At 31.1% G+C, this 24,625-nt stretch overlaps 1 protein-coding gene across 5 annotated transcripts in view; it reads left to right on the forward strand.

The window, feature by feature from the left end:
• LOC123261664 (polypyrimidine tract-binding protein 1) overlaps nucleotides 1-24,625 on the forward strand; it is a 172,677-nt gene that overhangs the window by 22,296 nt on the left and 125,756 nt on the right. For 2 of the 5 annotated variants that reach the window (XM_044723375.1, XM_044723378.1), the window contains exons 1-2: nucleotides 7,858-7,972; nucleotides 8,135-8,340. The exons of 1 other annotated variant lie outside the window; for it this stretch is intronic. The gene's annotated coding sequence lies outside the window, so the exon portion shown is untranslated. Of the gene's footprint in view, nucleotides 1-7,856; nucleotides 7,973-8,134; nucleotides 8,341-24,625 lie in introns of those variants that run through there. 2 more of the 5 variants (XM_044723368.1, XM_044723369.1) reach the window with 2 other exon arrangements.

The raw sequence follows: 24,625 nt of genomic DNA on the forward strand, positions 1-24,625 counted from the left end.
TTATAAATTCAATCAACTTTTCAATTATCCATTTTTACATTACTTTATTATCTTCAATAATTAAAATTTTGAATTCTGTAGAGAATAATTATATGTGAAAAATCACGCACATTTTTTACATTTTTATCTCGCACATAAAATTATTTTCAATCTAAACTAAACAATAAAGTTTTTGTATTTTTACTACATTTTCTGTCGAAAAAAGAATGTGTAATGGATTTCAGATAACAATTGTAATTGCAGTACAATATAAAAACTTAATTGGAAACCAGCGAAATAAATTTCATCGCGATTCAACTTAAAAATTTTTATAAAATATTTGAATAGAAATATTTAAAGAACCATAAATTGATTATAATTTTCGAAAATTTTGGCAAAATAAAGCTTAACTATCGATATTGTAATTAGAAGTATCGAGTAATCATTGTAACAGTTTTTTTTTATTCGTAATTTGTAAAATCTCGTTCAAATTTTCGATTAATTACTCTTGCCATAAATTAAAAAAAAAAAACCCCCAATAAATACAAATGGATTTATAATTCCAACCAAGCGGTTTTTCTTGAAAGTTCGACTTTAGATAAAATTGCAAGTGCCGAGTAGTGAGCCGATTTGAATATCTTTTACGCTGGTGAAAAGATTTAAGAAGACAGATCACCTCTTATAAATACACTCTGATGCATTGTTAGTACGCGCCAAAAAATCTGAGAGAGAAAAATAAAATAAGGAGAGCAGAGCAGATATGGTAATAGTAAAGCGCGGTAGTAACACAGTAGTTGTGGCGGTAGGTTGCCTACTACCGCTGCGATTTAATGAAAAATTCCATGCATCCGCGAGCGTTAACCGTACGTTCATCGCTGAAAGACCCGAGGGGGTAGTAGTAGCAATGGCTCTGCCAGAGGTTCACTACAGAATAGATACACCACCATGTCCCATACATACGTTCATTCATACATACACACTCTCTACAACCAGACGCTGCGCTAGATGCTGCATGCTGGAAGCGCTGCCGAGAAATTAAAATGGATGAGGTGTACTCAGTTTCCTTGTTCCTACCTCACTGGTAGGCCCAAGACCATTCTCTAAGTCCATTCAATATTTCTATACCATTGCAATAAAATAAAAATCTTAAATAATTATTTCCAAATTAAATTAATTGATTATTTTTTGAATTTATTAAAATACTGTTGAATCGTTTGACCAAAATCAAGCGTATGACGTCTTTGGATCAATAAATCTTGCTCGAATGCAGTGTGAGCTTACCGGGCCCATAACCTGTTGAAATACGGGATCATTGACGTCACAGGCTATTCAAATGGACGTGAATACCTTTCTCGATAGAAACTCCCACCGAATAAAAGCAAAATCATGTATGCCTGTTTATTGATATTATACATCGCAATATAAAATTCTAAAAAATAAATAAAAAAACAAGAAAAATAATTAATGACAGCCGATCGATTTGCAGTATAATTGCACCCGCAGCTGTCTTCTCGGTTATTGTTTTTGATACATCAAGCGTGTTTCATAGCTATGCATGAGTTGTCGATTAAAATACGCGGTAAAATATTGCAAGCTCTGATGAACAACCCAAGGGCGTAAATATATAAAAGGGTACAGCTTGACGACGGTAATACTATCGTCATACTCGTATGTTGTTCTCCCACTACAATAACATCAACAACTACTACTGTACATAATATTTTGATTTTACTAGGATTTTAACGATAAACTCATTTTGTTCAGCATCACCTATAATCCTTTGTACATAAACCTCGTAATGCGCACATGTTCGGGGGTAACATTCAATGAATTGGGGGAATTTACAGCAAAGGTAAATCATCGAGGATCTGAAAGCTTTTCGTCCTCACACTCACACATGTGACCATGCTTACGCATTTAAACTATATATATATATTGACTGGCGAATGATGTCAACGCAATGACCAGCTCGTTCTGCCTCAAGAGTCCTATTCACTGCTCGCATCATCACCTAAATATATTACTGATTACGGTGCTTTGGTAAATAGGACGTACTGTGAGTCGGAGAGGACACCGCACCGTGCCAATAGAAGTTCACTATGAGTCTGGTGGATCAGAATCTGGATGAGAATGAGGCGGTAGGCGATGCTGGTAAAATACTGGACCCGCATAATTTCAAAGCTCTGGCTGGCACTGTACGCATGCAGGCCCCCGTTAAGGGTAACGTCTGCTCTCGCGTCATGTCGAGCGTTGACCCGCACTCGCGTATTCGCGGTGTGCAATGCAAATTTTCGTATGCAAAATCCGATCAACCGAGGGTGCCTACGCTACCCTCACACACTTACACATACAAGTCACCGGTGTAGATGTAATGGTGTAGATACATAGATGTATGTGTACACTAGACTGTCAACCGCCCTCTTATACCGGTTCACATATGACGAGATGCTTTTACGCGGCTGTCATGTGTAAGTATTTATATATAGACACACATGTGTGAGTATGTGGGTGGGTGTGCAGAGTTCAGGGCGCAATATTGGCTCGTTGGAGCGAGTCAAGATAAAACCACCGACAATAACCCCCATGAATATACACCATCAATGGCATGCACGGAAATATAACCTGTTATACGTAATAAGTAGTTGATAAACTCATTCGTATTCTTACGCGGATTTTTATTATATCATTATCACACACATGAGTTATTTTTATCTATCGGGTTTTATTTTTTATGGTAATAGTAATTCTTTTTTGTTGGTTGGTACTTTGCTGCTTTACGCTATCGGAATCCGATCACTCAACGGGGAAATGAGCCTCTACTTTGAGATTCAGAAAATATAAATTTGTTATGCAAATGCGCTGCTCGCATCGAGATGAATTGATTGATTAGCTGGGGTGATATATGTGTATGTGTACATACAGGGGGTATCAAATAGCTTTCCTTCTTTTTAAGCTAATATAAATGCAGTGTCGTAAAGTAGAACGCCGGACGGTCGATTTTAATGAGTCACTGCTCAACTGCTCAACAGTATGAACACGCAACGCGATTGCTTTACTTATATTTTGTATTACATGTACTTATACATATGTATATGCTTAATCACTGCTGTACAAGTAACACTACTGCTGGGCCGTAAAACTAAAACCAAGAGAATTAGATTTATACCCTTGTGTCTTTACTCGTGTTCTTTCTACTTTTATTCTTTTTATAGAATACAAGATTGTACTGTGTGTGTGTGTGTGTAGTTTTGTTATTTTAAATTACTTTCGTGGCGTATTTATGATCTTGGGTGAATTACTGCATTTATTTATGTTTATTAAGTGATTTTTATTGAATAAGATTTGTTGGTGTTCTAGAAAACTATTTTTATAATTCTTATGGTAAATTGATTTTATTGTTTCTGAAATTATTCCAAATTTATTTAGAGGACTACAATAGATATATTTTTTTATTTCCTGCAAAATGATCAATTAAAAAAAAAATAATTTGATTTAAAAGAGAAATTATTGAACCAATTATTTTGAAAAAAAATTTTTGAACTAATAAATTTTTTTTTCAAATAAATTTCACTTTTTTCAATAATTTTTGTTTGATTGTTGCGATTTAAAATTTTTTTCCGATGAATCGAATTAATTTTTTCATTAGTATAGAACAACACACTGTAAATCCAAGTGTTTTAACAAATCACACATAAAGTGTTTTGTTCCTATCTTGAAGCATTGTAGTCACTTTTAAAACACTTCCATGTGTTTTAATTTTCCATGTTAAATACCCATTCGTAGTCACTTTTAAAACACTTCGATTTACAGTGCAGAGATCAATATTGAGATTTATTTTTAATCTAGAAATTAATAAATTAAATAACTTTTTTTCTACAAATTTTTGGACTAGAGACTTAAATACGGACAATATTATTAATTATTTAATATTAATCATAGAATCTTCATAGAAAATTGAATAATTTTCTTTCAATAAATTTTTGAGCTGTAAATTTTCCTAGATAATATTTTTCATTTCTTTTTAGTAGCATAAATTTCTTAAAAATAATCTTCTTAATTTAAAATTTTATCTCCCAAACCAAGTTAATTTTTACACCAATGTAGGCCACAATAAAATTCAGGGAATGAGCAAAATAAATTAGCAAGTATATAAAAGATGTAATGGGGTTGAAGTCTATCACTTAGCAATACACTTAAAAAGTATTCATGTTTACACATACAGAGTAGAGTAGAGAGTACAGAGTTGATTGTATATAAAATGGGTGTTTGGATAAGTAACACACCGCAACTTGAAATAAGGTCATGTGAGTTTGAGTAACAGGGGAATAGCAAATCGTTTTTTTTTGAGCCGTAAACTCTCCGTGTTTACCTTCCATTCCGGAGCCCTCATCCTCATCCCCGTCATCTCTATTCGTTTTATTCCCGCGACCCGCGACATTGGACGTGATAAGCTCTCGCCGTTCGCCGTGAATCGATTCTGCGGTAGGGCAAAGCGACTTGTGAGTCTCCGAGGTATCGGTAGTCACCTGCAGATAGCATCGACGGAGCAGAAAACCTCGTTTATACCTATACTCACATAATTTGATCTACATGCACATTATTAGACATTTGCTATCGATGTATGGATGTATGTATCCATACTTGAGTGCAATTCTATCCTATCCGGAGTAAGAGCGAGTATTAGATCGGAAATACTTGGGAATATCCGCACAAAGTTGCCAAGAGACACGCGAGCTTCCAATTCAATAACTTATGTTTCGGTAAGCTGTTGAAATTGTTACACTAAGTTTTGTTTCAGACAGCTCAGATTTAGTTCCTATATTATTTTAAGATGAGAGTAATTGCGCGTTACACTCTTTAATTATAAGTTTTTTTTATATTTATTATTATTTCTGCTACAGTAATTTTTATGAGAAAAATTTCTACTTAGAGTAGCTGTCAGCTGGTAATTTAAAAATTTTTTTTAAAATAATTTATGATAAAAAAAATATTAAAAAATTAAGCGTAATGACTATTTTTTTTTTAATAATTTTATTTTTGATGCATAGTACGAAAAAATGTAATAATAATAAAAAATTATTTTATCTTCCTAAATTGTTGATTGAATTTAAAATTTCAACAATTTATAAAAAAATGTTTCAATCATGATTTATTGAATTTTTGTTAAAAAACAGTAAAGCCTATTAGTTAAAAAATAAAAAAATAAAATTGATAAATTGTTTGTTTATTTTAGTCATAAAAAATTACAGTCAGAGAATAAAAAAATAAGCAAATAAATTAGTCAATTAAACCAGATTTATCATCAAAGTAAAAATTATGGTAAAGTAAATTTGATATATCAAATCAAAGAACATATGGCGTTGGTAAACAAATATATTTGTATTTGTATAGGATAGAAAAGTGAAGTAATTATTGAAGCGGATAAAATACAATATTTATGTGCATTCTTCTTTTCTACATAATATAATATTATGTATATGCGTATAAATAAAATCCAGTAGATTTTTGTGATGTAAGCGGAGGAAATAGTTGTCGACGCTCATGGGCCAGTCGTGCATCTGCAAGTATGTACACATAAATACATACATATATGTATGCTGAATGGTATTATATTATATAGTAGTGGTATGTAGAGAGTAGTATAGAGTAGAGAGCCTACAATGATTGAAGCACGTAAACTTGGGGCACACGAGAACAAAGTGACGGTGGGTTCTCATCCTCAATGTTCGTGTAAACACATATGAACGTACACTAACTTTAGAGACAGAAGGTAGATATTTATGGAGCATGTGTATAATGACGCGATGGTGAGACACAAAGGGAATAAAATTCTCACTATAAATTCTTGCTTGTCAATTTTAGTAACCGTTTTTATTCTAAACTCCGAGATTCGCTGCGTAATATCTGAGAAAAATTCTCCAAGAAAGAGGCTTGAGAAAAATATTGAAATTTTTTAAATCAGATCAAAAAATTAATTAATCTTCAATCAAAATTTTATTTACATACATTGAAAATAAAAAGTGCGCTTTCATTTTCGAAAAAAACTCTCCCAAAAGTAGCAACCAAGTCGCCAATAAAACTTTCTCCGTAGATTTCCGTATCGATTAATTAAGATTTGATAGTAGCGTGATACGGCACACACACAGAATTTCCAAGTGAGGGTGAATGAGGAAAGAAATAAAAGCGACGCCCATGGTTTCTTTCTTCCGTTGTGTTCTCAGTAAACGGAGGGAACTCAGCGGCGCGACAAAGGCCCGAGGCTCAAGCGCAACGCCCGAGGGCTCGACGTCATAGTAACCAAGGTCTTGTCGCTCTACCATCTCGTTTCCAAACTCCATACTCCCTACACACATACATTCATACATCCATAATATCTCGAATCGGTCTTAGTTCTCCGTCTGCCGATTTATATTTTTACTTTTATTGCATCTTTTTTTATTTCTTCTTTCCAATACAAAACACATTATTCTCCATTTTATTCGCTCGCCACCCATCATATTAATATCTGTACATGTGTATGTGTGTTCATATATCATGAAACACGTGCGTATATTTTCTTCTCACACTCTCATACATATTCTCTTATATCGACGTTCTAATCAGCAAATTGTCTAACTCCATTTCAGAAAATTCTTCATTTATGCGAAAATGAGTAAATTAAACATTTTTTTATCTAAAATTATTCAATTTTTTTGTCTAGGTTATCGATAATTTTTTTTTTAGGACAATTATGGTCTGAACTTTGTAAATAATTACCATGATAATAAAATTGAGAGATATCTAAGAATTTTTATAAGTTTTTTAATAAATAAATTGTTGCGAGAAAAATTTATTTATTTATTTTTATCTTTAGAAACTCTAAAAATTATAAATGCAATTTTTTAAAAATAATTTTCGAGGTCTAGTTTATTTTTTTCAAAAAAAATCTTCAAGTGTGTTAATTTCAATGAAAATTAAATTAGCCGTCATCTGAAAATTTTTAGAATTTTTTTTTTATTGAAAAAATTAATAAAAAAAATTTTATTTGTAAAAAACTTGAAAAACTGTAAGTGCAATTTAAAAAAAATTTTTTTTTGTTTTAATTTAATTAAAAAAAAATTAAAAAATTAAAAACGTCGGCTAACTTTAATAATATTAATTTCAGTGTCACAGAATCTCTTTTTAATAAATTTGGAGTTAGAAAATTTAATAATTAGAATTTTCTGCATACGACAAAGACACTACCATCCTATCCAATGTTATTAGTTATTATACACATATATATAATATAATATGTACAATAAAACCCGATTCAATGACACTGGCGTATAGCGTGTGTATAAAAATAATAGTATTGGTGTTAATCTCGAGTAATGACGAATTTAAACGATAAAACCCGAAGCGTCGCGTTGTTTCCAGGCTCCCCACTCTAATTCTTACTCTGTCTCAGTATCTCCGACTACTTCGACCACCTTCTTGATCAGACCAAACCAGCATTCGACTCCCCCCTATTCTCCGAGTGTGTATGTGAGTAAATACCGGCATATACATCAAATACACTCTAATATAAGCCTCAGTGTATAAAACATAACATATACATATACATACAGCCTAAACCACTTACACTGAACTCGACTCTTTCCTACTTGCATTACACTTACACTTAACTCAAAAAATTCCCGCGCTCGCCCTTCTCCCATCCCCGCCGCCAGGAGTCGCGCTCCCCCTTCCCCCTCTCCCCAAATTCCCCTCTCGCTCTTATTCATCGGGAAGACTCGTGGCCAAGTTTTAGCGTCGTTATACACTCGTGGCGTGCCTACAACTTAGCCGGATCTATTGCGCGTATTTTTTTGTAAAACATAACCACGCTAGTTTTTTTTTATATTTTGTTTGTTTTAGTTTTGTTCCATTGTTTAGTAATTATTGTTTTTAAATTAATAATTATAAATACTAAATAGTATTCAAATATTACAAAAGACTACTCGTTTTTTACTGAAGGTGTAAGTTTTACGCGGTAAAATATTATTAAAAAATAAATACAAAGCAACTGACAATTCTGGTCTATCGCTTTATTGCTCTGATAATAAAACCATTATACACTGACTATATATATGTATATTTATGCATATATATAGTATAGTGGCTGACTGAACTCGTCTTTATTTGATCTATTCAGTTTCAGTGAGCAGTCGAGCTGTTGCGACGTTGGAAATCGCACGTACCAGATACCTATCTACTCTTCCTTCCATTTTAATCAAACAGTGCGTGTCTTTTTTTAAACAATCGCCAACTATTTATTATTATTAATTAATTAATAATTTAATTATTAATATTGTGGTGAGTGTGTGTGCAGTGGACACATTACTTGGATTTAAACAATCGGTATGTACTCTATTATTTATTTTCATTTCTTTATAATTTTTGTTTGTGTTTAATTTAAATTCAACATGGCGGTGGTCATGTGACTGCAACCGTGTTCTTTATTTTTTTATTTAGTCGTTAAATTGTAAATATTATTTGACATTTAATTAGGTCCGCGTGTTTAGTCTCATTAAACCGGGTATGTGTTGTGGTATGGGTATGAGTGTGAGCACTGTACCGTAACAACCGGCGTCGTTTTCAAGGCGCATGTCCGCCGACATTAACCAACAAATTTGAAACCTTTTTTGTGTTTTAAATTCGCACGTGTTACTCTGTTTTAATAATAATCATTAATATTATTATTACTGTCAAATTTTTAGAATTTTATCGAAACTTCAATTTATATTCGATTATATTTATTGGCTATGAACGTGTCTGATGTAATGCGTAATGGAGTTTGTGTTTGCGAGCACGTTTATTTGGTATTACATTTTTTCTTTGTGATACTGAAGAAAAGTACGCTTACAATTTCATAATTTTCTATTTATTTTTTTTTTTATTCATAAATTGCGGTGGAATAATTAGTTTAAATAGAACAGACATGAGGATATTTTTAAATAATTATAATTATAAAAAATCGCGTTCATTTTATAGACCCGCATTTTTGTTAGTTTATTTTTAAATTACAAATAGAATTTTTTTTTTAATCATTTATTTAAAACAAAAAATTGTTTAATGTATTTTTATTGAATTTAAAGCCAGCAAAGATTTTTTCTTGGGTCTAATTCGTTAATTATTTTCTCGAAGTGATAATTTATGTACAAAAACCCGAAAATTGTCAGTACTTATTATACATTAATTCTTTTTAAGGTTATTAACTTTGTTTTTGTGTCTAGGCAAAGTGGGTTCATTAACATTTAATTCAATTTGCATCAAGTTGAATGTCCTATCCTGAATATTCAAAATTAAATCTTTAAACTTGTTATCTTTATTATTATTATTATTTTTATTTTATTGAAAATCAGATAAATCTGGTAATTTTCGGATTTTTATTTAAAAAATTTAATTAATTTTTTATGAATCCACAATCTGTTTACTAAACATAAAAAAATTATCGTATGCCCGCTTTTAAAGTACAATCATTTATAAAACAAAAATATTATATTACTCCTACAGTAGAATTATTAAATTTTCTGATAATTTTTTTAATTTGATTATTACTTTTAAATTGAGTGCATTAAAAAAATATTTATTTCAATTCAAAATTTATGACTTTGATACGTTGCAGATAATAAATATAGGCACATATTTTATATATTTATACCTAACAAGGCCTCATTTGGGAGAAATAAATATAATACCACTGAAGATTAGATTGAATCCTATCACAAATATTTGTGTATAAATTACGTCACGGGATGTTTAATTGTTTGAATTAAAAAGTATCATTATTTCTAAGAATAAACGATTACGGTATAAAATATCGGTAGATGTAGGCACATATATATTATTTATGTTTGCGTGAATAAACGTTTGAAAAATGATCGTGGTGAAAAATCTAATAACAAGGCTAGACGTCTCGTCGAGTTGAGCTTTTATAATGTCATTGCTCTGCAATGCTTTTTATAATAATAGATATAAATATTTGTGTTGATATTTGCTCAAATATATATACACATCTATATATGAGATTATATATAGTGAGTGAAGGCGGATGTAGGTGTGCCATCGCGTAAATTTACTCAGTCGCAAGAGCTCTATTTACGATTAAATTACTTTTCATTTTTCACCGGTAAGCTTATAGATAAATATAAATAAAATTTACAATTATTCAATTTAAAATCTCCAGATTTTTGACCGCAAGCTGAACATTCTCACTTTAAAAATATATATTTATTCTATCTTACGATAAGATATACTCTTCAGATATACCAGTCAAGGTTGGCAATAAGCGTATTGAAAATAAAGAAAAATTTTCTAGACCATTGCAAACCTCTGTCTACTTGCTGAGTTGTCTGACCGGTTTGGGAACCCTTGGCATTGTGCGCTCAAGACGGCTTTTGTTCTTCCATACGGCTAAGGCCGAAGTATATACATTCATACACACATACATACATTTAATACTAATACTACACAATGGTACATAATACATAAGTCCCTTGGGTTGGGTCTCACTGTAAGTAGGTACAATGCCCATCAAGTCTAAGCTTGAAATTTAGCAGACATGTGAACATAAAATTATTCTTAAGATTTAACTACCTAGTATTTAAGTACTCACTTTTACGTTCACGGAAAAAAGAATATTGTTAAAATGACTATCCAACGTATCCTCAAATGACGTTTCCTTAAAATAACGATCCGGATTGCTGATTTGAGGATTCATTTGTTTGACTTAAGCATACAGAGTATAGCTCTTGTCAATATATGTAGTTTCGTCAAAACAGGCAACTGTTTTGTTAACGTGAGGATCTGTATAGTTGAATTAACTAAATTTAACGCTAAAATAATGATATAGATCGTCATTTTGATGACCCGCTGTATAGCTGAATTGGCTATACAGCGTATATCTCTAAAAAATGACTATACGGCGTATAGTCAGAATAACGATACGTATCCTTATTCTAACGATATTTTTTTCTCCGTGTGTAATTTCAAAATCACATTGTCCAGCTGTTTAGTTTAACTGCCACGTGATTTTCAAAATTTTGTATAATTAGTCGTGAAAATTGGGATGTTACTTCATAAAATGTTCCATAAATTTAGGTAGATGATTTAGTGTCCACTGGGTTGATATTTTTGGAGCAGTAGAGTATTTTGACCATTGCAAGTGTCAAATTTCATTCCCAAATTTCAATTTTTTTTTTTCAAGACAGAATAGTCAACAGTTTCTTCAGTTTTTTCAAAATTTCGGTAATAAATTTCAATAAATATAATTTAAACCATAAAAAATTTCATCAAAGTCGTATAAAAGTGAAAGTAGAAGTAAAATTTGGTTGAAAATTTGTCTTCAATGATTCTAAAACTCATTCATTGATTAAATTTTAAAAAATCAAGCATTTTGAATCAATAAATAATAAAATGAATCCATAAAATCTGTTAACTATTAATTACATTAAACTCCTAACATTTGGAAAATCTTCAATTCCAATTTCAATGAATACTGGCATGTAGGTCCCAATTATTTCAATTTAATTCAGGTACCTGTCGCAACGAGTTTCACAACAGACCAACAAATGAATAAATGTATATATTTTTACGTAACATAATAGAGTGAGAAAAATTGGACAATTAATTGACCAATGCGGTGGTGGCGGATGTTTTTAGGACGAGTCGAGATTCGCGTATAAAACGCTGGCCTGAGAATGGAACACGAGTACGAGGAATAACATGTAATAAAAAGAGTAGGAGTATGGTACCTGGTTCCCCTACTAAGAATTCCTTTTGAAAGATGGGTAGTCGGTTCGCTCCCTCTCACTCTTTCTTATGCTTAATACGTTATTTTATTTTATTTTACACATATTTTTTTTTATTAAACTACTTGGCACACAACGACTTTGTCCCTCTACTCCACTCTCGAGATTATTGCCGGCAGGAAAGTTCGAAACGACCACGTGGAGGCACTAGTTGCGCATTCTCAAGGTTAACCGACCTTCGCCATTCGTTTACAGGCATCAGGGCCTTGGTAATAAATTTCTCCATTAAATGTCTCTTTTAAAAGTTGCTCAAATTTTTATGATTCTGTCCCTGATTGATCAAATTCAAATAATTTATAAGTTTTCTAAAATATTCACTCTATTGCAATGCATCCGATTCTAGTACAAACTTTCAAAGAAAATAACAATTATTATCACTCGTAATTAACTTAAACAAGCACGAGCGTCTCCTAATAAATATTTAACAGGAATAAAATGTAATTATTTATTTCGTAATTATTATTTCAATAGCCTTGGTAGCATCCGGACCGGAGCGACTTGTTTTCTTCACATTCACCCATTTATTATTTTTATTTATTTCGGATGCTATTCCTCACATCACTTGTTCTTGTCTGTTCTATTAAAACCCATGCCAAGAAATAGAGGGACACAAACTGACTCTGGCTTATGAATTTTTATGTCATTTAAAAATTAACGCTAACTTTTCTTAATTATTGATTCTCTATTAGCGTCTAGAGAAGTCCAAGTAACTCTTCACCTGGACCAGAGCAAGTTTTAGTGGTTTAAAATGAATTTTTAATAGTCAAAATCCATTCTGCATAAATTTCCAGGGACCTATTAGGTGTCCTTTGACCTGTCTGTCCTGTTCACCTACTCAGGTATTAACTCCTCTAATACACCAAAAAAAAGATGAAGTTGAAATATGAGTAAAAGAATAAAAAGAAGCGAAAGAAGCAGGTGTATTTAAACTTTCTTTTAATTTTCCGTAACCATCTGCCTTCCGGTTGACGTTAAGCGAAATGTTAACGTATACCACACCGATATTATTATTTCACTAAAAGTTTAACGATCGCCATTTTGTTTTCGCTTGACAATTTAACGCTTTTAAAATAAGTAAATGCACAGTACGCGATGAGTTATGACTTTCGCGACTGCTAAATCTCACTCGTAGTTATTATTATTATTTAATCTCATCTCATCTTTTAATTTCATTGAATCTACTGCTATCCGGTCTATCTTGAACTCTCTGAGCTCAAATGAGCATTGCAGAGCCATTGCCATTTCATATTCATATGTGCCAGTAAATTCATTTCGTACTGTACATATGTTGTTGTTTACGTATATATAAATACATATCACATTTGGCGGTTTACGATGCAGGAAATGGAAAGAATAATAAACGATTTTCAGGACAGATTTATATGAAAGATATCAAACAAAATTTTCGTTATGGTCCCATTAATCCGCAGTTATGACTTTTTTTTTCATATTTTATTACTAAAACTATTTTCTGTTTTCGGTTTTAATTCCACCTCCATTGCTATGACGTTCAAACAGAAAAATAAAAAAAAAACTAATTTCTTTTCAATTTAGTGTTGATTACTTTTGCTTTTTGGTGCCTTTATCTTTGCTGCGGCGGATAGAAATAGAGTAAAATAGAAATGATGTATGTATTAGCCCCACAAGGAGGGTTTGTGCACGTTATTTACTTGTTTTGATGACCAATTCGCTGATATGTGTACGGAGGATTGCGTCAGGGACAACACATTATTTTACAGAGCAATTATCGTCACGTAACGAGTAAAAGCGCGATCAATACATAGTTATTTAGTAACTTAACAGAAAAAGTGTGTTCTTTTTTTCTATTTTATTTATTAATTCTCTCTATCGTATATTGATTTATTTCTTTTTTCTTTTCAACTCGTACGTGTACCAACGATTAAATAATTTTTTTCTCACCACACACACAGCTCCGATGTTTATTTCTGGCAACATCGCGTCGTCGCGCGGTCGCAATCAAATCGAAGGTATATTTACATGCTTCCAAACTATTCGGGTCATGGTTCGGTTCACTTGGGTCACCACAAAAATTTTATTGGATTTTCATGTTCCACCAGTTTATTAAAAATTGATTGCGTGTTTTAGTTGCTTTTTGAACTCTTTATTCTGTTTATGGAATAAACAATATTAATATTTAAATTTTCAATTTTCAATTTTTTTTTTTTTTTTTTTAACGTATTCACCCTATTAAATTTTGGTCGATTAAAGTTAACGTATCAAGTATAATGTAATATATAAAATAAAAAAAAAAAATAGAGCATAAAAGTACCGTGTCAGAGAGTTAAAAAATGGAGCATAATACGGGGCGTTTTAAAAATGATTTGAACGACAGGCGGGTGTATACATATTTTTAAAAAAATTCTAAACACAGTGCAGCCTGTATAATGTTACTTTTGAAAAGTTGACGAAAGTAGGACGCGAATGTGCTTTTAAATATTCGATAAAAGCTTTTATTTTTTCCTAGTTTTTTTCTCTCGCAAATAATTATGGAAAGAGAATGAAAGAATGTTTCAGAAGAATAAGTAATTTTTTAATGTGCGCATGCGTTGAACCGAGAACAAAGAAAGAAAGTTTCGCGGTACATACAGTACAGGGTGAGTTGGTGGTATAGTATAGTGTAGGTACCAGCTGTAACAGCAACACCACTCGTATCCTCTCCTGTCTCCTTCTGTTCCTCTGCACACACGCGGATAAATATGAAAGAGAGTCGCAAGAGCAAAATAACACAAATACAAAGAAAAAAAGGGTCCAGATGCTTTTGCACACAAATATGCCTTGCCTCGTTATTGACGTGACAAAACGTCCAGTTGATAAATATCTCTGAAACGTTTCGCCATTTTTAAAATTTATCTACCTCATTTTTAACTTCTTATTTGCATCAAAACTATTATTATTTATGTATACAAATAACATGTACATTTATTTATTGCTATATAATCCGGTAAAAGTACATGATAAATTTATTCCAAGCTTCAAATCGCGGGTTTATAGTTTTAAATCCGCGGTATTTCCTCCACACTCAATAGCAGACAAAACAATATAAATATATTTGTGGTGTTATTTATTGTTTATCGGTGGTTTAAATATTTATTTTAACAGTGGAAATATTTTTATTTGCAGTACAATCAATAATATTTATTCACCATGAATACAACCGCGTTTTTCGCTCAAATGAATGTTATTCTACCCTGCATGCCCTTAAATAATGTTTTATTTATCATCTATCAAGAATTTCGCTTCATTCATGTGAAACAATAAATTTTTTTAATGAAAATTTTTCATACTTGGCCAAAAATATTTTCGTTTGAAGAAATTACCTGGCTTAGCTTAAAAAATTTTTTTTCTTTGATCAAAAATTGATTTTTTGGTATAGAAAAAATTTCCTACAATTACGTTACTGTTTAAAATGATAAAAATTACATTTTTATTTTAAATTACAAAAAATTCATATTTCTGAAGCAAAACAAAAAATTTGGAACGTATTATAAAAGAAGCAGCTTGATAATCCTTAACGTCAATCTGTATATAGGAAAACATCTCTGCGATCTTGAAATCCGACTGTAAATGTATCCCTTGGGAGTAATTTGCCTTTACTCGGACTCATCGAATTCCTTCGGGATGAAATACCGGTACGGCCTTTAGATAAAGAATTCGTTGAAGCGCGAATCGCATAGTATATCCGACACATACCCACAGGAGCCATTTCCCGGTGATCCAGGATCCAGTGATCGACGTTTTGTATTCTCTCCCTTATAGAGCAATAACAACAACTAACCATACCACGGTACCAGTAAAACTAACCAAGGCCCGGAGATTAGATGTGTTTTTTAGACCTTTGATAAAGAAGTCATATCCCATTTGGAGCTTTTCCAAAAATTTAAGTAATTATTACTGTAGGGTGTATATAATACTCAACACAGTTCTTACACTGTAAAAAATCCGGAGTGAATTTCACTCCCATCACTCGGAGTTCCTGAGTGAAGTAATTAATCACTCCGCGTAGGGAGTGAATCCGGAGTTTTTATTTGCGGAGTGATTTCGAATTTCACTCAGATAATCATCCGCGTTCAGAGTTTTTAAAATAAATAAAATAAGGATGAATTTTCGTTCTACAAAAAAAATCTCAAAATTAATCTTTATATATATTATATATATATATTTCTTATGTGCGTGTGTTTGTCACTGAACTCCTCCTAAACGGCTGGACCGATTTTAATGAAATTTTTTGTGTGTCTTTCGGTGGATTCCAGAATGGTTTAGATTCACAATTCAGTCCACGAGAAAATGTTTATTTAATAGATTTTTTATTTATAAATTGTTGTTGACCTTGACTACCCACATGCACTTTTCATATATTTTATAAATATCATATATATAAGATAAATGAAAAAATTCATGTGGGTACTCAAATAAAAGGTCTCGATGAGTATAAAGTCATAATGGACTTATATTTATGAAAATGTTAATAATTAACGAATGGTAATGTATTTTGTTAACTAATGATGTTTTCAACGATATAAGCTCATTCTGATGTTACACTCATCAAGAGCTTTCATTTGAGTACCCACATGCATTTTTCATATATACACGGAGAAAAAAATTTTGCTATAGGAACTCTATAGTAGTTAGTTGTAAAAAGTTTCAGTAGGTTAACGTATTCTTATAGTAACAATACCGTTTGGCTCCTGCAACTCTACATCGTTGAGCTCTGAGAGCTAAACGTTATTTAGCTCTCACAACTCTACAGGATCGTTCTGAGACTATAACAAATTTTTGGAAGTCTGCTTAATAATTTTTTTTTACGATTTAACATTGATAATTTAATAAATACATGCGGCAGAATGAATTTATATTGCCAACAATAATTGTATATGACAAATAAAAATAGTATTATAATAGAAATAAAATAATAATAGAATTTATATTACAAATAAAAATTATTTGTAAAATAAAAATATGGTCGTCACAAAATTATCTTATTTTTTTTAATTATATCAATAAATATTAGACATAAAATCACTACTGTATATGCACAAGAAAAGATAAATAAACGAAAAAAATTTTATTTTGTGTTAAATGGGGTCTTTTTAATGTATTCCGATAACTTATCACTTATCACAATATATTTAACTAATAAATTAAATTAACAGTCATTGAAAATGAACCTTGAAAAACCATAAATAAAAAACTGTTCTAACGAAATTCAATTTGACAAAAAAAAAAAACCTATTTCCTTAAATAAATAAATTGGGAACTTAATTGTCCTCATATATTTTTAATAATATGGATTAGTTGCAAAATAATTCTGTTTGTCATTTTAGAAGGTTATGAAATATGTCAGCGCACTCCATTACTGCGCAACGTAGAGCGCTCTCAACTATACCGTTTGGCTCTGAGAACAATCCAGTAGAGCTCTAAGAGCTCAACACATTGAGTTATCAGAACTAAATAACATTTTGTTACTGTAACTCTACAACGAATAGTAAACTGTGTATAGTTGTGGTAACTCTACAGTTAGGTAACCAGAACGAAATTTTTTTTTCCGTGTAGTTGACAAGATACAATGTCATTTCTTAATTATTGAAGTTTTGAAAGATATAAGCTCATCCCGATGTTACACTCATCGAGTTCTTTCATTTAAGTACCCACATAACATTTTTTATATATTTTATATATATAGTATTTGTGAAATATATAAAATATATCAAAAATGCATGTGGGTACTCAAATGAAAGCTTTTGATGAGTATAAAATCAGAATGGGTTTATATTTACGAAAATGTTAATTATTGGAGAATGCCCATTGCATATTGTTAACTAATGATGTTTTTAACTATACAAGCTCATTCCTAAAATTTCTAAATTTAAGACGTGTGTACATGACAACGTCTGTCGGGTCCGCTAGTATATATATATCTACATATTTTTTTTTGAGAATTTTTAATTATAATTAATTTATAAAAAAAAATAAATAAAAACATAATAATAATTCAAATGAAATATTATTAAGAATAATAAATTATATTTTTAATAATTAAATATAGAAAGGGTTTATAAAAATATTTTCTTTACAAAAATTTATTTATTTCTAAATTCATTTATTTTGGGAGTGAATGCGGAGTGAATTTTATTATTAATAAAAATTAACTCCTCGGAGTAAATATCACTCCCGCTGGGAGTGAATCAATTAAAAATCATTCACTCTTCATTCACTCCACGTCACTCCGCAAATTTTTTACAGTGTGCGCGAGTTAACTTTTAACAAAATCTTATGGACTGAAAAGAGTTAATATACAATAAAAGCAGAGCTTGCTCCAACGTTTCATATTATAAAACACTATTATGCGTACACTGATAGAAGAATTTGTTTATAGTTAAAAAGATTTGTTAATATTTGAAAAATCATTTATTAGAAGCCATTTGTTAGTCCTTAACAAATATTTCTTAGTATTTAAAAATATTTATTAATATTTAATAAATTAACATCAGATTTATTAAATACAAACAAATCAAATTTAAATACTAAGAAATATTTGTTTAATACTAATAAGTGGTCTCTAATAAATTATTTGTTAACTATTAACAAATGTTATTTAATACAAATAAATCCTTCTATCAGTGTATATATATTATATGGTACAAGTTATTCATCTGGAGAGGAAGAAATGTTAAGTAATTTTAATGGCATATGTTTACAAGTGCTTGCTGTACAATATCGCCGCATATATTTAAGAAAATTTTTAACGAGATAACTTTTGAATTTTCTTATTATATTAAATATAAATATTAATCAGTAAACAACAATTGTTATATTATTATTATTATTATTATTATTATTATTATTATTATTATTATGACTCCAGTAGCCTTCAAGTCAGTTATTAAAAGTTTTGCACAATAATAAAAACTAATATAATAATTTTTAACGATTGAATTCATTATTTTGATTGTATGGAAATTTATAAATATAAAATAACTATTTACGTGAAATGATAAAAGATTTCCGGAATAATAGCGTTAACGTTTATTTTACGTAATACAAACGCGAGAAAAAAGACACTTGTATCTTATTGTTCTCAAATAACACGTGCATAAAGCGAAATGAAGAGTAAATTACAAACCTTCAGCACCTTTGTGTATATGTGTGTGTTAATATGGACATGTGGGTGTACGTATAAAGTCATTTTCTTATTGACAAAAGTAACAATAGTGTGAACGATAAGCCTATCAGTTCTCAGTTAAAATTGCAGCCAAGTTACGTCTGCTTTGTGCAATGGATTCAGCGGCGATAAGCGATAACAAATACACCACATGTCACACTCGACACGCGATACACCGTTTAATTTTGTAGTGTGTGAGCATAATATAAGTAGAATAAAGCCCGGTGTTATGTTGGTTTTTTATTTTATTATTAATATGCTGTATATTATATTTGATGTGAGGCTTTATTTGTTAAGGCGATGTTTAACGCATTTTATATTATATAGTGCGTTTGTTTATTAAGAAAAAGAGAATGAGAACCGCTGCCGATTCGATGCCGGCTGGAAAAGTAACGCGTCAACGTCTCATCCGGATGATTAACGTCTTCTTAAATTAACCGTGACTAAAGTCTCCAATTAATATTAACACTTATATAAAAGTTCTCGGCTTACGAATGTAGAAGATGGAAAATGAAATGGTATTTATATTACAACTGGTGACTACTATATTACTATAATATTACGCTCTGACACTGAAAGACTTATTTATTCGTTATTCTTATTTAATAGAAGGTTATTTACATTCTCAAAATGAATAATATTTTATTAAGTTAACTCTGATTTTTTTTTATAAAACACCGAAAAAAAAAGAGTTTTACTTTTTTAATTTATGGTTTTAATTTTAATAATTAGACGTTCATGTAATGTTTTTATAAAATACAATTCTAAGTAAAATTTTATTCTATTTAATTAAATTAAAAAAAATTATACTCGTAGCTTTTTTTAAATATCTACCCTTAAAATTTTCAGATAATTTTTTTAATAATAATATCTAATATCTTTTCCTAACTTGCAATAGCCAAATATTTATTACTTAATAGAACGAAATTGATGGGAGCTAAATTTATCTAACAGCTAAATGACTAGTCTATTAATTTCAGTAAAATTAATTATTGTTATTATATTATATTGCCCAATAAGTTGTTAATAAAACAATTCTATTTTTATTTGTAAGAAAATAATTCTATTTTTATCTGATAAATTAATCTGAATATGAATGAATGCATGGTGTTCCAACAAAAATGTGCCTAAACATATATGTACATGTACATTTGTGACGCTCGAGGATATATGTAACCTAAACGTTGGCAACGTCGCTCGTCAATCGACAATTAGGTGTCGTCAGGTCAATTGGAGCCAGGATTCCCGGTGATTTGAAGTTTGCTCACGTTTTCCACGGAATTAGTCGTGTGGTACTGTACGCATCGACGAACGATGCTCACCGGCGTGTCGGCTCTTCTGTCGGCGTATCGGGTAATTTACAGCAACGTGCAATGTGCCCGTACCAATACGCGACACGTCGAGATAGGAGTCAAGAATAAAGACCAACACACAAATTACACAAATTACACTCTATCACCGTAATAGTATTACAGATTACGTGTACCAACACCCAAGACTGAATACCGAGTACCGAGTACCCAATACGTTTATCTCTGGATAACTTTGTTTTATTTTTATTATCCTCGCTCACTTGTACTTTTACTTACTTTCACACCCGGAAAGTTTACTTTACGGGCCAATTTCGCCGAGGTTTTATTTATCATGAGTAGAAAGTTTGATCAAATTGTATGTTTGTGATTACTTTAGTTTAATGTGGATCAACGGTTAGGTACAGTACATAGTAAATAGTATATAGTACATGGATTGGATGTGCTTTGGCAAGTCAAAGGGATGTAATTTTTGTGAGTGCCTGTACAAGCTCAGTCGTCCACGGATGTTGAAAGAACTCTTTGTATATACATATATGTACGTACGTTTATACATAAATCCTTGGGTGTTGGTTGTAACCACACATGGCTGGGTACACATATTGCCGTGACGGTCTTAGTCTTCAACAAGTGATAATGCTGCTTGCGTTCATCTTTTCATGGACTTAAGCGTGAGATATTATTTCTTATTGTCAAATAATAATAATAATAATAATAATAATAATAATAAGCGAAATTATTGTTATTATTATTATTACTTTTTTTTATTTTTTTAATATTATTATTTTTATAAAAAAAATGAATAATTCATTGTAAATATTATTTAATAATCATAAATTGATAAAATATTATAAAGATCGTAAATGATATGTAAAACCGGTTTACATGGGAAATATTTATTTCGTGATTTGTCGAGACACTGATTCAGTATATATATTATTATATCATACACAATCGTACTAATTTATGTATATATGTAATCTGCAATGTGTAATGTCAGTAATGTATTATAAGTTATGGTAGACACTTAAGGTGAATAGCAGACAAAGGTATAGATATAGCTATAATAATAAGATAGATTTTATAAGAAACGCCAGGCGTGATAGGCTGTAATGGTAATACAAACAATCCAACCACTGTACACTGTACACTCAACATAACATATATATATTAAATACGAACAGAGCAAGTGAAAGAGACGAGTAGTATAAGTATGGGCAAGTTGTGTGTGGTGTCTATGAAGATAGAGAGGTACTGGGAACAAGGCACGAAGGTCAAGGCTCCAAGCTGTCGTGCCAAGAAATTCACGCTCCGTTACCGCATTACTACATATCTTTTGCCAATTTCCTGCACACTTTCTTGTCTCCTGTTTATTAATCTCTCGGGTTTGAATACCTTCTGTTCATTATAATTAATATAAGATGTACACAAAGTATGGTCTTCAGTGGGTGAATTAAAGCGTAACTGTCCTGATCTCGATCTCCGGCTCTATTACTATTACTATTTTCCGTTTGACAGCCAGCAAATTCGAGATACGTGATTCCGTTGGTCCGTAAGTGATTCAATTGATCCATCAGCATCTATCCGTTTATCTAATTCATGATACCGTATGAAAATTAAACTCGACATTTGTAGGGTGTTACGCAATATTGCAGCAATCACCGGGATTATTGGTGCAATTTTATTATTTTAACGTGCCACGAATTTCATTGCTTTTTTATTCATATTTTATTTATTTTTTTAGTTTTTTTTTCTATACACGCCAGATATTCCCTTTCTATACCCGCGCGTATCTGTTGTGTGTAGATGTGTGTGTGTGTGGAGAGATTTTTTCATTTTTATTTATTATTTACGTTGTAATTTTTTCATTCGCCGGGCAGCAGAGGTTGGTAACGCAAAGTTACTTGAGAATATGGTTAACGAGACGCGAACTCACCGGACGAGACGCCAGGATGCACCGATTGTAATTCAAATCGTGGCTCGGTATGTGGCCGCCGCGGTACAGTCAAGCTAAAAAAATATCTTTATACTATTCAGTGGTTCTCAATCGATACAATTTCACATTATTAAAGTGTTTTTAAAATTAAATAATTTTCATTTTTATTTGACTAAAAAAAATTTTTTTTGATCTTTGATTTTCATCACAGTTATTTTTGTTAATTTTTTAATAAAAACCAAAATAATTATTTTAGATTATTTTTATTATAAAAATTCTCCGGTATTTTTCGTCCCCAATTCGATTTGTGACTTATAAAAATAACTTTTGGGAGTAGAAAAATTAGCGATTAAAAATAGCTTTAATCCCCAAATAAAAAATTTATACCCGAAGTATTAATACCCGAGAAATTAATAGCAAACTGCGGATTTCCTCGGGTACTTGGTTGGCTGACAGCTGATGTTACTAGCGCTATTTTTATAAAAGTTATTTTATTTTAACTTTTATTTTTATTCTTTGAAAGTGCTAACAAAGTTACACACCTGCCAGTTGACGCGCGATTCGCCGGTTGCTTTACATTTCAATAGAACCTACGGGTTGTTACTACAGCAGCAACAGCAACAACCCATCTATTTTTATATTTTTATTATAAATTTATTTTACCTTAAACTTTGAATTTACAATTCTAATAAACTTAACAATCATGTTTGTAAATCCGAAATTTCTTTGTGCGTTAGACATCTTATTTTATATATTTAATGATTTAAATTTGAATTTAAATTTAAATTTCAATGCACTGCAGCTTTTAAACAATTTACTTTCTCGTTTATTAAAACTCAGCCTGATTCGATAAATAAACTCGGCTCGGGTATATAAATTTATATACTCAGTAATATCCTGATGGACTGTTCTGTATTTAGTTCTTCTTGTTCTTGTTCTTGTTCTTGTTCTTGTTTTGGCACCGTCTCGTTGACGTAAATTTATTGTAGGTACCCTGGCGGTGTCGAAGGTGTCGAGCTAAGACTCCAAATCCTAAATAACTGATCTCACCCTTGGGAATTTAGAGTCTGGTCCACATCTAACCACTCTTGTGCCTTGTTTTCGAGTCCGGTATACCACGGTTTGACGGTTTTCGGTACGAAACTTGGAATTATTCAAAAATACATTTATTATTTCGGGGGAAGTTAAAGTTATTAATCAAAATTATGAGATGTCAATTTTTGTCTTTCATAAAAAATATAAATTTGGAATTGTCATTCTGCCCGAAGGATGAAAAATCAAAAAATTTATGAAAAACTTTTTTATAAAAAATTCAATTTTATACAAAAAATGTCTCTTATTATTTTTTTCACTCCAATTTTTTGGAAGGATAAAAATTACGAAAAAAATTGTGAGGATCTTTATTCTAGAAAATTAAATTCCCTACAAAAAATGTCTCTTATAATTTTTTGATATTTCCACTTTAATTTAAATTACAAGCGTTGATAAACAATTTGTTATTGTTCCGGGTAAATTTCGGTAATTCTCGACAATCAACGGAGAAACGTAAATAAAATACTTAATTAAATTCAGTGAATTTAATTTAAAACACCCAGGAGGGTAATTACAGAAAGTTTTATTAATTAAATAAAACAGAGATTTAATTTATAGTAATAAGTAATAACCAGAGTGATAATAAAAATAGTGAGTTTAAATTAACCAAACATCTGAAGTAAAAAGAGTTTAGTATGTAAATTCTAGTGATTATAGTCAAAATTAATTATTTTATGCTGGTGGTACGGTCGATTGCTCGTCTTTACCGCGGCATTTGTGCTAAATTAATGAGAGTAAATTCGGTGGATGGGCGAACCGGGAACGAGAGACGATGAGAGACGCTAAACGAAAATTGTGCTGGGACGCATATACCGACAACTACTAAAACTCAGTGTAGATGTTGATGTTGATGCTCGCCCTGGTGCCTCTGCCAGGCAATGCTGGTGGTTCTGGTCTGGTTCTACTTCTACTTCTACTTCTACTTCCTCTGCTTCTACTTCTGGTACTGGCACTGCAAACGCTTCTGATGTTGTATGCTCGGTGCGTGGGTATTTTCCCCACCTGTTGCCAAACAATTCCCATGGAAACCGAGTTATGGTTATGATTTCCGTCAGATAAATAACACTTTAAAGTCCTGTTTAAATATGCTACTCAGCTTTTATAAAATAACAAAATACTGGTGGCGTTTATTGTTATTTTTAAATAGAGATGTTTTTTATTTCGTCTATCACTCGAAAAATATTCAATTGATTCTATTTAATATTTAGTGCTGGTGTTTCACATCACTTTCATCTTTCAATTCATCCGTTTAATTTGTTTTATTGATAAAAGTGAAAACTATTTTTTTGTAACAGGGAATTTATTGTTCAACAAA

This window comes from Cotesia glomerata, linkage group LG3 (assembly GCF_020080835.1).
Source record: "Cotesia glomerata isolate CgM1 linkage group LG3, MPM_Cglom_v2.3, whole genome shotgun sequence".
In the NCBI taxonomy this organism is placed as follows: domain Eukaryota; kingdom Metazoa; phylum Arthropoda; class Insecta; order Hymenoptera; family Braconidae; genus Cotesia; species Cotesia glomerata.